Source organism: Podarcis liolepis (assembly GCF_965112155.1).
Source record: "Podarcis liolepis genome assembly, chromosome: 2".
NCBI lineage: Eukaryota > Metazoa > Chordata > Lepidosauria > Squamata > Lacertidae > Podarcis > Podarcis liolepis.
Genome location: NC_139555.1, coordinates 76,461,542 through 76,475,784, shown reverse-complemented (window position 1 = coordinate 76,475,784; position 14,243 = coordinate 76,461,542). Strand labels below are relative to the sequence as shown.

The 14,243-nt window shown below is 40.6% G+C and overlaps 1 protein-coding gene across 3 annotated transcripts in view; it reads left to right on the top strand.

The window, feature by feature from the left end:
* CENPP (centromere protein P) overlaps positions 1 to 14,243 on the top strand; it is a 155,307-nt gene that overhangs the window by 116,041 nt on the left and 25,023 nt on the right. The window lies entirely within an intron of this gene.

Below are 14,243 nucleotides of genomic sequence, written 5' to 3'. Positions count from 1 at the left end.
GGGGTGAAGTCTCCCATTGTTTGGCATATGTTTCTTAGTGTATCACAGTTTCAAAAATGCTAAATAAACATCTAACAGAACAAAACCTTTGAACAATCCTTTGTTTGAAGTCACATCATTTAATTTGCCATAATAGATGCTTGGAACTTGAAAGGCAGTGTCATATTAGGGAAAAAAGTATCATTCTATAATTTTGTGAAGGTTGAGGTATGCTTCACTTTAGGTCTGTTTTATGTGATCATTTATCCTTAATGAGCAATCCTAAACTCAATGATATGTAGCAAAGTCGTATTATGTCAGAGGGGAAATTTCGGTCTTCAGGCATCGTTACTATTATTGTTGTTGTTATCATCATCATCATCAATATTATTAATTACACACCCTTCACCTTAAGGTCCCAGGGTGGGTGGCAACAATTAAAACTCAATGTTAAAACAGTTTAAAACTTTGCAATCACAGAAATAAGCTGGGTCCCAAAAATATACATCTAGGTGGCAGAAGCCAGAGTAAAGAGATATGCCTTCCACATTTGCCAAAAGCTGTTTAATGAAGATGCCAGGCAGCCAGTGGCAGAGAAAGATGGTGTGGAGGGTGCGGGCCACCCTAGGTGTGATCACTGAGGGTGGGGGTGACAAAATGACAAAAATATGAGTGCTAAAAAACATTTTTTAAAAAACTGGGCTCTCGAACCTTTTTAGTTCAATCAACAAACATAACGAAGCGTGGCTGGCACTTACCGCCCAAGCCACGCGTCTCTCCCGGGAGTGACATGGTGGCTTGGGCGCCTGCAGGCTCCACGCTGCCTGAAATGGCAGCTGGGGCTTGTGTCTGCCCACCGTCTCTCCCTCAGCTTCCCTACCAGAGGCTCCACGCAGCATGGCAGCTCACCCCACCCCCAGCTGCAGGACGTGCGCACCGCACTGGGCACCCATGTGGCTAGCTACACCGCTTCAGGCAGCCACACAGGATATATGCTATGCAACCACTCTTTAAGCTTCTGAGGGTAGCGCAACAACCACTTGGGCCCCCTCTGCTGATGTTAACACCCATGAGGGTCTGCAAGGAAGAAGATAGTCTTTCAGGTATTTGGGACTGGAGTCACTAACTTGACCACCGTGAATTGGGCCTGGAAACCAACTGGAAACCAGTGCAGCTGTTTAAAAATAGGGGTTGTGTAAGATCTAAACAAAACATTGGTCAGTAATCTGGCCACTTCATTTTCATCTGATTAAAGTTTCAGAGTTATCTTCAAGGGCAGCTCCACACAAAGTGCATTTCAATAATCCAGTCTGGATACCACCAGAGCATGGAACTCAGTGACCAAGTTATTTCTGTTGCAAAGGAGCCATAGCTGGTGATCCAGCCATAGCTGGAAAAATGCAAACCCTCCTCCCCCCAAAAAGTCACCTGAGCCTCCAGTGCGTGGTAAATGCAGAAGCACCCCTAAGCGAGAGATCTATCAGTGGAGTTCAACCTTATCCAGGGCAGGCTGTCTCCCCATCTCCCATACATAAGAACTCAGGACACATTAACAGCTCTGTCTTCTCAGGATTCACCTTCTATTTATTGGTCCACACCCAGCTCATCACTGCTTCTAATTGGGCCTGGTATGAGCCCCAATTTGGCATACAATGCCATTTCCCTCACACCATGCCCACCAGTCCCACACCTGACATCAGGAGCTTAAAGAGCACTTCTAATTGTTCCTTTGCATCTGAGGCTCCCTATCATTGCCAGACAACCAGTCAGAGAGTCTCACTGAGGAGATTGGAAGAAATAGTTTGGCTTCAAAGCACTTTGTCCAGCAGCTATTGTCTGAACAGCTTCCTCTTCACAAGGAAAAATGCTACATTCTTTTCCACAAGATAAAAGAAGGAGAAATGTGAATTTAATTGCTAGGAAAGTTTTCTCCTCCTCTTCCTTGGCTCTTAAAGTATCAAGCTATGATAGATAAGGTGCCAGTTGTTACTTTGGGGGGAAATGGCTCTGTACCTAGAACGATTTCACGTGGGTAAGTACTGATGAAATTTAGTGAGGCCTTTAAATTCTCTGACTGGAAGCTTAATACGGTAGGTAGTTTGTCTGATTGCTGATTTCAGATAATTGTATAAACACTTTTTAATGAAAACATGGAAAGCTTTGTTCCATGATATACCCTGCAAATACCAGAGTAGAGTGCAGATCCACCTTTTGAGAGAATGGAACGTTATAATTCTAATACTGGTGATTTACAAAAGAAAAGAAAAAACCCCAGGAAATCATAAAGTTATGGACCAGCAGTAAAAGTTATACTCCACATTCTATATTTACCCCCACCACATACCTGTGTTTGGTGAAAATGTTGTGTTCTTGGATAAAAAAAGTGAGTTATGCTTTCTGTTTCTTGGTCCAGGAAAGTGCCTCAAACCCATATGGGTTTTTTCTGCATCTGAATCATTCTTAGAAATACATTTAAATTTGTTATAGGTGTTAACAGCAGCCATCTCGCTGAGGTCTGCTTGTAAACCTTAGTATGTACTGAGTACATTTCCCCCCCTAACCATCCTACTATTTTTACTGTCTATTTTAAAACAACTCCCAATGTGGAAAGGTGTTTAACATTTAATAGCACTTACTGTTGAGCAGCTTAACAGATATGTTGAACATTAAAAAAAAAAAAATCCCGAAGGACTAAATGAGCCTCTGCTGGAATTTTAGGCCCAGTTCATACACACACTGAGGCCAACACTGAAATAGCTTGGTGGAGGGGTGGCACAAGTCCCTCCACCAGACAGCTAAGTTTCTGTATAAGGCAGTTCCTCCACACAAATAGCCAGTCATATAGAGCTGGGAACCTGTGATCCTCCAGCTGCTGTTAGACTTCAACTCTCAGTAGCCTTGACCATTGAGCATGCTGGCTAGGGCTCTCTGTTCATGAATTATCTCTCCCCCACTCCTGCAAAAACAAACACAAACAAATCTGGAAAGAACAAGAACTGGAAAGAATGGTGAGATTATGCCCCCTTTCACTTCCATCATGCTGTTTCCACACATGCTACAGAATCAATGACTGCTCTTTTCTGCCATAGTCCTACCATTTAGCCCAGCTCATGCTCATTAAAGGTAAAGGAACCCCTGACCTTTAGGTCCAGTCGTGGCCGACTCTGGGGTTGCAGCGCTCATCTCGCTTTATTGGCCGAGGGAGCCGGCGTACGGCTTCTGGGTCATGTGGCCAGCATGACTAAGCCGCTTCTGGCCAACCAGAGCAGCGCACGGAAATGCCGTTTACCTTCCTGCCGGAGTGGTACCTATTTATCTACTTGCACTTTGGCGTGCTTTCGAACTGCTAGGTTGGCAGGAGCTGGGACCGAGCAACAGGAGCTCACCCTGTCGCAGGGATTCGAACTGCCGACTTTCTGATCAGCAAGCCCTAGGCTCTGTGGTTTACAGCGCCACCAGCTTAAAAACTCTAGGATGTGTATGCCTGCCCACAATAAATCAGGCAATTGTGGGATCAGCAGAAAACTGACTCTAAAACTGCACCAGTTGCTAAAAGGCAACAACTAGCACAACTTGCACTTTCAGTTAAGAATAGATCTTTCCATAAGGGCTAGTTGGTAGTTTCTGATTTTAAATTATTATGTGATTATATACAGATATTTTTGAAATCTGCTTTTATATTTTCATGGTATATTGGTATATATTTTGATAAATAAATAAATAAATAAATAAATACAACTGAAGCCAAAGATATCAGATTAGAATCCGCTGAAGTTTGATCTCATCCACCACTGCTACCACATTTGCCATAGTTGAACTCCAGAATTCAATCTCACAGGAGGCAGCAACGACCACCAATGCATGAGGCTAAAGGTTATTAGTAGCTGTGCTCTGCCTAGTGGTTGGAGGCAGTATGCTGCTGAATACAAGTTGTTAGAAACCTCAGTAGATCAGATTGTTCTTGCGCTTGGTCCTCCTTGCAGGCTTCCCATAGGCATCTGGTTGTCTGAAACAGGGCCATTGACCTGATCCAGCAGGCTCTTCTTATGTTATTGGGAAAAATTACCCATTGCTCCATATGGGAGTTCAAACCCATAGCAATTTATTTTTATAATAGTCAGCAAAATGCAAAAAGAAGTGGCTTGGCACAGTAAACTACATATATGAAACCATGAGTAGTTGCATTCTTTTGTTTAATGAGTGGTCTCTAATTCCTTTACAACCATAAATATGGAAGAATTGTGGGGGGGAACAAACACAGAAAGACATTCTGTAATATTAGAAACAGATGTATTCAGTGGAAGTGGGAGGGGTGTTTGTGTAAGGATGAACCTTTAGGAGTAGTGATTTTTAAGTGTTATTGGGCAATATTGTTTGTAAAAATATGACATTAATTCTGTGACCCCAGATTTTCTTCTCTTCAACAACAACTCACATACACACACATCAATAACATGGCAAATGATTTTTTAAAGCAAGAGGAATGTCAAAAAGAGATTCTGATATAGTAAATGGGTCTGATGTTCCATGAAAAAGTCAACCCCACTGAACTCAGACAAACCTCTTACATGAGCATCAGCAGGCCTTGGATCCTAGCCATATATCTGTAGATAAGTTCTGTTTCTGCTGCTGCTCCCTGTCAGACAATTGACTTCATTGTATTTATAAGCGTTATAAACATTATTTTCTCTAAAACTTATTAGAATTTGAAGTGATTAACTGCCTAAACCTAAGCAATTATTTGGCTGAATAAATCTTAGTTGTATGTATTTCCAATGATGTTGTATTTTCAGAGTTATTTTTCATGGGATCATTATTATATCTGTATCCACTTCAACATTTTCTTATTAAAAAAATTGTGTTTTGTTTTTTTCTTTTACAAGCATTCAGCCTTAACATTCCAGGGATTACATAATAAAAGAATAAACAATAAGCTAGACAGTGAATATATAGATTCCATTCTTCATAGTTCTTTTTCTGAGAGTATGTCCCCTTTGAACAAATATAACTTAACAGTTATAGGAATACTCAGCAGTAAATTCCGCTATATTCAATGGAAAGTATCTTTAGGATTGCAACCTTTGGCTGCAATCTGCCTACCTGGAAGTAAGCCCCATTTAACTCAGTGGGGCTTATGTCTGAGTGGACATGTATCAGACTGTGCTGCTTGTTGAGAAAACAGCCCTATTTAATTCAGGAATAGCTTAGATGGGCAACTGTCAGCTGTTTTCAACACATCTGTTTATGAATAGTCTGAGTTCATTGACAACATTTAAATCTAATGAGTCTGATGTGAAAGCCTTGAATCATATCAATAGTTTAAATGGGTAAACATTATTATCTTATAATTTGTTATTTTTGCTTCAGCAATCACTGTGTAATTTTACAGTAATTTTAAAACCAATTTTGTATTGCAGCAGTAATAAATCCTTATTCAGATTTATTAGAATATCACCAGAGATATCAAGTGATCAGTATTTAGTTTTTAATAGGAAAGTGCAATCAGTGAGGCAATAATTCATTATGCTGTTATTCCTTAGGTATTACTCCACTAGGGGCTATCATCCTTGATTATATTGCTCTCTGACCCTGCCTACTCCCACTCCTTCCCTTTACCTCCTCCCCACAAACCCCTGTACTCTCATAGGCTTTTAACTCCACACCCAGACTGCCCAATCCTCACCAACCCACTTCCTTCCTGCAACAGAGAAAGTGGAGAAAGACTTCCTGCTTCCATGGTAATAACAGCAGCAGTAACAGTGGAGAGCAAGTAATCAAGTGGATACGCAGGTGGTTGTCGTAGTGGCTGCAACAACAAAAGGGAAACATGGGAAGGCCTGCCTTCCCAGTCATTTCTTGGCTCTGCCAGCCTGCTCACTCATGTTGCCAGTTGCCTGCTTTGCTCAATCACTCTGCCCGCTGTTGTCAAACTGCAATTTGTGTACCTGAGTACTGTCAGCCACAGGAACTGCAGCATGACTTAGTTTACAAAAATATTATATATTTAGAAAATACTATATTTGAGCCTATGGCTCTAGGAAAATACTAATTTTCAGTTGGCATGCTTTAATTAAAGACTTTTGATATCTTCACAATAATCTCAATGACTGCAAAGTCTAATACTTAAGTTGTAAGAAATGTTGGCATTCATTTTTGTATTCATTATATTTGTAAATGTTATTCAGTGTCCTTTTAAAAGTGAGGAGCTTGATGTGTTGGATGTTCAGTCACCCTTGGGAATCCTGAAGGAAGGAAATTATAACTGTTTTATATTTATTTTTTATTAATGCAGCTGCCATGTATTTTGGTTTGTTAGATTTATGTCCTTCCAGTCCTCCAAGCAACTAGGGCAGTAGATATGAAGTCTGTTCTTATTTTGTTTCCACAATAGCCCTATGAGATAGGCTAGGGTGACAAATTGTCACTGACCTAATGTGAGCTTTGTGGTTGTGCTGGGATTTGTACCTAAGTTTCCCCACTTTCCCATTAGAGGTCTGAGGTCTTCCACACCATGCCACATTGGCTGTGTTTTTGTTAGCCTGCCCAGCTGGCAAGACATAAAAAGATGATTCACCGGCTAAAAAAATAGTTTGCTCACATTTGTGTTCTCTTAATGTATAAAATATGTCTGAAATGTTCATCCTTATTTTAACAAGTTTCTTTAGACCTATTTTTCCTTGCAAAGTAAATGTCAGCATGGTTTCATTATTACTTCAGTTTACATGAAACTGGGCATATTTAAAGTGGGACAAGAAAGATTTTGTTCAGTTTTCCACAAGTGTATCTGTGCAATGTCAGCATCACCTTGAGCTGGAATACTTCAAAACAGTTTTTGAAGACAATGTCAAACTTGATTACGAAGACCTGTCTAGAGCTCACATTGCAGTTGTGACACATTCTGTGCTGCGGAAAAATAATGTGCATTGCTATTTGATACTAACCTGTAATTGATATGATCAAAAGGGTTACATGGGCAAGGTCTTTTGGGACCACAAGCTCTCATCATAGTCCATTAATACTTAACTTTTTATACAGCATGAGGAGCTTTGGACAGAAAGGGAATTTAGGAAAGTCTAGGTTTGTGGAGAACATTTGTAGACACCCAGGAACATCTTTGGACCTTGACCTACATCAGCTTTCGAAAGAGATTTTTTTATTCTTCCATGTGCCTATATGTGAATGTAAAGAGCCTTATTGGAGAAGGTTCAAATTGGTATTTCATTTACATAGACTGAGTTAAAGGAGGCTTTTCTATTGGATAGAGGCATGATTCCATTTAAGGATTTAACTATAGGGTTAACATGTTTACAGTCACATTATTTCATATTAGTCTAGTTATTATCTGAATATTTGCAAATTTAAAAGGGCAAGCAAAATAATAATAGGGTAAACAACTCCTCATGAAAAGAGAAGGCTCCCTGGAAAAGACCCTGATGTTGGGAAAGATTGAGGGCACAAGGAGAAGGGGACGACAGAGGACGAGATGGTTGGACAGTGTTCTTGAAGCTACCAACATGCATTTGACCAAACTGTGGGAGGCAGTGGAAGACAGGAGTGCCTGGCGTGCTCTGGTCCATGGGGGTCATGAAGAGTCGGACACAACTAAATGACTAAACAACAAAAACAACTCCACTATGAAGAAAGGCTACAACATTCGGGACTTTTTAGTTTAGTAGAAAAGTAAGATGGGACATGATAGAGGTGTATAAAATTATACATTGTGTGTAATTAGATAAGAGAAATATATTTCTCATAATACTAGAAGTCAGGGGCATCCAGTGAAACTGAATGTTGGAGGATTTAGGGCAGACAAAAGGAAATACTACTTCACACAGCACATAGTTAAACCATGGAGTTCACTCCTACTAGATGTAGTGATGGCCACCAGCTTGGATGACTTTAAAAGGGTTTAGGTAAATTAATGGATGATAAAGGATCCCTGGACGGTTAAATCCAATTGAATTCAACTGTGGGGTGTGGTGCTCATCTCTGCTTTCAGGGTGAGGGAGCCGGAGGATAAAGTTATCCTGGCTGCTAACCATGACTATATACGAACTGCGTTACTGGAGGTGGTATGCCTCTGAATAACAGTTGCTAATTACTAACTGAATCCCAGTTACCGTATTTTTTGTCCCATAGGACGCTCCGTCCGATAGGACGCACCTAGTTTTTTTGGGGTGGAAATAAAGGAATTTTCCCCCTTTATTTCCCCCCCAAAACCAGGTCGGGGAAGCCAAACCAGGTCAAGGAACAGCGGGATGGCGGCGCTGCGCCTCCCTGCTGTCCCCCGAGCTTGTGGGGCTGGCCGATGTTTGCCCGGCGCGCAGGGCACTCTGCTTCAGGGTGCCCTGCGCGCCGGGCGGCAGGCTGCTATCCGCAGCGTGGGGAGCCCTGCGGGGAACTCCTGCAGGGCTCCCCATGCTGCGGATGTCTGTCCGGCGCGAGGGGCGCTCTGCTTCAGGGCGCCCCTCGCGCCGGGCGGCAGGCTGCTATCCGCAGCGTGGGGAGCCCTGCGGGACCTCCCGCAGGGCTGCCTAGGCTGTGGATGCATTCCCGAGGCGCCGGGCGCTCGGCTTTCAGCGCGCCCGGCGCTCCGGGAAGCAGGCTGCTATCCGCAGCCTAGACAGCCCTGTGGGCTGCCTAGGCTGTGGGTGTCTTCCTGAAGCCTGGAGAGCAAGAGGGGTCGGTGCGCACCGACCCCTCTTGCTCTCCAAGCTTCAGCGAAAGCCTGCATTCGCTCCATAGGACGCACCCAGATTTCCCCTTCATTTTTGGAGGGGGAAAAGTGCGTCCTATAGGGCGAAAAATACGGTAGATGGGAGACAAATAGATAAATAGGATATTTAGTCTGAGGAAGGGAAATGGAGTATGGAGAAGTGAGGGATGGAACTCCCTGAGCCACTGCTTTTGTTAACAGCTCCTAGAACCTAAATCACGTTTATTGGTTTGCCTTTCTTCACCCCATCCCACTCTGATTATACCCTCAAACCTCATCCATGTTTTAGCAGACTTTGTGCAGCACAAAAACTCTTCCCCTTGGTTTGCACTGGCATGTTTTGGCCTGCTCACCTTTCTTACAGGCTTTTCTTTATTTTCTTATTTCCATCGGAACTGCTAATTATCTGCCACATCTCCCTGGACTGTCTTTTGAGAAATTGTCTTAACTATCTTCTGCAGCCTTTAGTTCCATCTTATCCCTCAGATAGATGCTCATGATGGAAAAGTCTTCCTGGAAAGGACATGTCACTACATATACAGGTTCTCTCTCTTGCCTGGAGGGCCAGACCATGTAGGGGTCTTGGGACTTTTCAGATGGCTGCTGTTCAGATCCATTTTTTCTCCCGAACTCAGTACCTGAAAAATAGGCTTACACACATTATGATAGAAAGCTTTGATTGTATGATCATTATTGTCCAGTCACAAATATATTATGGGTGAGGACTTCTAGGATTTAGAAAGCTGACAGCGCAACTGGTGGAATCTGAAGGACATATTTATTTGATAAACCCAAGTGAAGTTTAGTTCAGTATTTTAGAAGAGACTATGCAGTTTAGTTTTTCTGAGCAACTTCTCATAAAGCCTCTTACATTGTAAACTGGAAAATATTTCTATGGATAAAATATAAATTCTGGGTACCTTTTTAAAAAACTGATTTTTGGGGGGAGTGGGTGGAGGTTAAAGTTAAGAATGTACTAGACCAAAATACTCCTCACAAAATAGTCTTAACTGCTTTAATCTTTTTTCTTTCAATTTATACTGCTTAGCACTATAAACTGAAAGCTGAATGTTAATAAATTTTTAAATACAGTGGTACCTCTGGATGCGAATGAGATCTGTTCCGGAGCCCCGTTCACATCCTGAAGCGAACACCACCCGCATCTGTGCAGGTCGCAATTCGCCGCTTCTGCGCATGCGTGTGATGTCATGTTGAGCATCTGTGCATGCGCGAGGGGTGAAACCCGGAAGTAACATGTTCCATTACTTCCGGGTCACCGCTGAGCACAACCCGAAAACGCTCAACCTGAAGCAACTTTAACCCGAGGTATGACTGTAAGAACAAATTCAGTCTGAGTCTGATAGAGCTGGGCTTGATTTACTTCCTGTGAACTATACGTTCTCATCAAAGGAATCAGGAATACTTAGCTTGCATTATTCTGAAACTTACATACTGCCTTTCAATCCAGTAAGGCTCCTAAGTACTTTTCACAGTACAAATCTTACTTACACAGTACAAATAAAATAGGAAACCAAGTTCACAAAAAAGAGCAAAATAATAATAAAATGTCATAATAAACATAAGAACAACATAAGGAGCAGCTATCCTGTGAAATAAATAAATAAATATTACTGCTCTTCCAAAAACTGAAGACAACTCATTTACTTCCACATTATAGGCAGCTGAAAACATAATGCCTTTCTGGATATCGGATGTGTAATGCCTCTCAGACATTCTGAATTTAGCCCCTTCTGAACTCACTCTACCTTATACCCCTTCACCCCCATACTAATCTGTTTAACACAGAGATCCTTATGGGCAGCTTCCTGATGCAGGAAAATATTGTGGATTGAGTTATTTATCCAACACAGTATAGATGAGTAGGACATCTCCGGTCTCCTAAAACAGGGGACTATTGTTAGAAAAAACTGATCTTCCTTCTTCCCAAATCAAATTGGGATGATGTGGGTACCAGGGATGCATACATCCTCACAAATCCAAGTTGTGCCATTCAGTCCCCCTAGTTCTTAGCTCATAGGGAAAGAGTGGCTCTAAATGCCCCGGGAACCTCTTCCTCCCTATAATTTTGCACCTCCCTTTCCGTTACCCCTGATTTCTGAAGGAGAAAACTAGTTTGAACTAGTTAGGGGGCTTTATCTCACTTCAGATGGTATTAAGCAGATCTAGTTTCAAGAATTGTAAGTTGCAGTAAGTTAGAATAGTGGGCCAATTCTGATCTCATCTGTATTTATAGAATTTCATTATAATTCCAATAAGCATGGACAGTATTTTTTTTTACTTATACACCAGTCAATGAGAATACAATCTGAACTATTGGCCTGGTGTTTTGTTTGTATTATAAGTACCAAGGACTGTGATGTCAGAACATGAACAGATGAATGTCTGATAGAAATTGCAGTTGTAAAGTACCTTTCCACCCCTGTGGTTTATAAAAAAAATGGATGCAGAGTATATAAAAATGAGTAATTTTCCTGCCCTTGGAATTAAGTTCTGTTTTTTATGAATCCAGGAGTAGCATATGTTTTTAGTGTTTGGTATGTGCAAAAGACAGTCCAAGCCCAATATTCATGTTGCTTTGCTTTCCTTTGCTTTGCTTTTTTAAAAGACATGTTGGCAGATCAGTTATCTCCTTGTCTAGCTACCCAGCTAGAAATAGTTCAGTGATGCAAAGAATATGAGCACATGTTAATACCAATGGCAGAAAGCAGAAACCATTTTCTGGTAGTTGAATGAAAAATTCTAGAGCTGCAGGAATGTTGAAAACAAGTAATATAAAAACAGGTTGAAGAAGAAAGGATAAAAATAGTCCTTCAATATTCTGACTGTAGGGAGAATTCCATAACTAAATACGAAGTTACTCTGACTGTGTATCAAGAACAGCAAGTCCCAGAACATGCTCTGGAAATTCAATCTCTGAAGCTAACCAGTATTTGGCCTGGAAGTAAGATGGCCTGGAAACTAGATGTATGCTACTTTGTGTTCCTTTGGAGAAGGGCATGGATACAAATGCATGAAGAAGTCTTTTACATTACTTAACTTTTGCCCTTCCCTTTGTCAGCAAGTCTGTGTCCCCTGCTCCTTTGACCCCAGGCAGTAATTAACCATAGCTGCTATGGTCTGTCAGCATATAAGCTTGTGAACTAGATCTGGTCCTCTGTCTGACATACAAATTTAAGTATAAGCATAACATGTTATGCCCTTGTGTAGTCAATATGCTGCTAGCTAATGAATCTAGGCTTGTTCAACAGTACAATTGGTTTTTATTGTAATCATAAATATGGATGTTCATTTCAATGTACAGTGGTACCTTGGTACTTGAACAGCTTGGCTCCTGAACACCGCAAAACCGGAAGTCAGTGTTCCAGTTTGCAAACGTTTTTCAGAAGCCAAACGCCCTCTGTGGCTTCCACGGCTTCTGATTGAGTGCAGGAAGTTCCTGCAGCCAATTGGAAGCCGCGCCTTGGTTTTCGGACCGTTTCAGGAGTTGAACAGACACCTGGAATGGATTAAATTCGAAAACCAAGGTACCACTGTACTGAAATGGGTTTTGCACAAGAGCTGACAGTCTCTTGTTGTTGTTGTTGTTGTTGTTGTTGTCTATTACTATCTATTACTCTTGTTAGTCACATTTCACAAAAGTATCCAAGCAACTTGCAACACTATTAAAAACACAAATTAATTATATGACACCATAAAACTAAGCAAACAAACAAACAAACACTCATAACAGCCAAAGGAAGCTCTGGCAGCACACAGACATGTTAGACTATCAGCAACCTAGTAAAATATATCTGCTCTGGAGGGTTGAGGTAGCAGATTTGGGAGTGCAGGGCGGCGTGGGGGGGGATTTAATTGTGCAAGGAAACATTCCTCTTACACAATGACTTTATTGGATACAACCCTTTGTCTTTGGCTCTTTCAGCTCCCTTGAAAATCCCTTCTAGTGGCAGGGTGACAAAACACCTTGAAAGTTATCAGTGATATCAGAGGAACAATTCAGTTAGTCCCCATGGCACTTGTTCCAAACAACAATCAACATTATGATGCTGTCACTAGTTGTCCACAGAGACAATTACTACAATTTGAACACTAGGAAAATATGATTGCATTTCCTGAAACACATGTATAACCAAGATTCACATCATGTCTGGATTGAAATGAATAATAACAAATGATCAGCAAATGTGATTCCCTGCCCCCTTCATTTTAAAGCAATTCACTGAAAAGTTTTTTTAATAGTTCTGAAATAAGAATGAAAACCCTTTTTTCCCTTCCCATATATATCTGATACTGCCTTGAATTATGGTTCAAACAACCAAAAGTGGTAAATTTTGTCACTTTTGTTTTGGAGACATTTGGGACATTTCTGTTAATTAGGCAAGGAAGATTTGTGCTAAAAAAATTAATGTGTTTAAAATATTAAGTAATAATATATTAAGAATTCAGGAATTTTTTAAATAAATAACAATTGTGTGTGTGTGTAAAAATGTTAATTTTATATAGAAATTCATTAATGAAAATTAATATTTTTTAATTGGCTATGCTTTAAACTCCAAAAAGTTTTATTAAATAGAAGGAAAGGCCGCATTATAAATCAAGCCATTCCTTGGAGCATATTTTAATAATTTTCCACCCAGTGCTTCATTGCCAAAGGATCTGAATCAAACAAACAATACTTAAGATGTGAGATCATAAAACATGTCTGCTTAGATCTTTCCAAATAATGATTTAGTGCTGTATAGTCATCCTGACTTTTTTTTTAAAAGGAAGCATGTGCATTTGAGAATGGTTTGAAACACATCTTCAGAGATTTGGCAAATTACAATAATAATATTTTGCAATTTCCTTAAGTGCTAGACAGCTTTTTGGGTGTTACATTGCAAAGATGATGCCCAGCTTGAAGGCAAGTAAACAAACAAAATCAAGGTATAAATGCACTCCATATATTTATTTAACACATGTGTGCAAGAATTAAAACTATATCAAAATAGAATCTCTGGCTGATAGCAAATGGAATATGCACCAATTGCTGGATAATCTTATATGATTTTGCAACATTTCCATACGTAAATGTTATAAAACCATACAAGATTAACCAGCTATTGACTTGGGAGCCAGTGAAATATGGGGGGGGGGAGGCAACAGCATGAAGCACAAACGAGGAGGAAGAAGAGGCAACCCCTCAAAATTCTACTGTGAAATGAATTTTTAAATTTCTGCCTTGAGAGCTAATGTCATTCCTTCTCATAGCTGAATGTCATTAAGACTGGAGCCAAAACGATGCCACAAAGAAGCAAGATTAATGTATTGATATGTTCTGGAAGAATGCAAAAGTGCAAAACATTAAAACAGGGGAACCAGTCAGGTGGAGTGAGCATGCCCAGTGACTCCCAGTGTCAATTAGAAAAGGAAAAATTCCCACTTGTGTATAATATTTTTAATGGCATTAAGTATTGGTTCTGTTAAATTAAAGCAGGGTACAAAGCTCAGATCACACTGAAGGCAATTTTTATATTTTTGCTATATC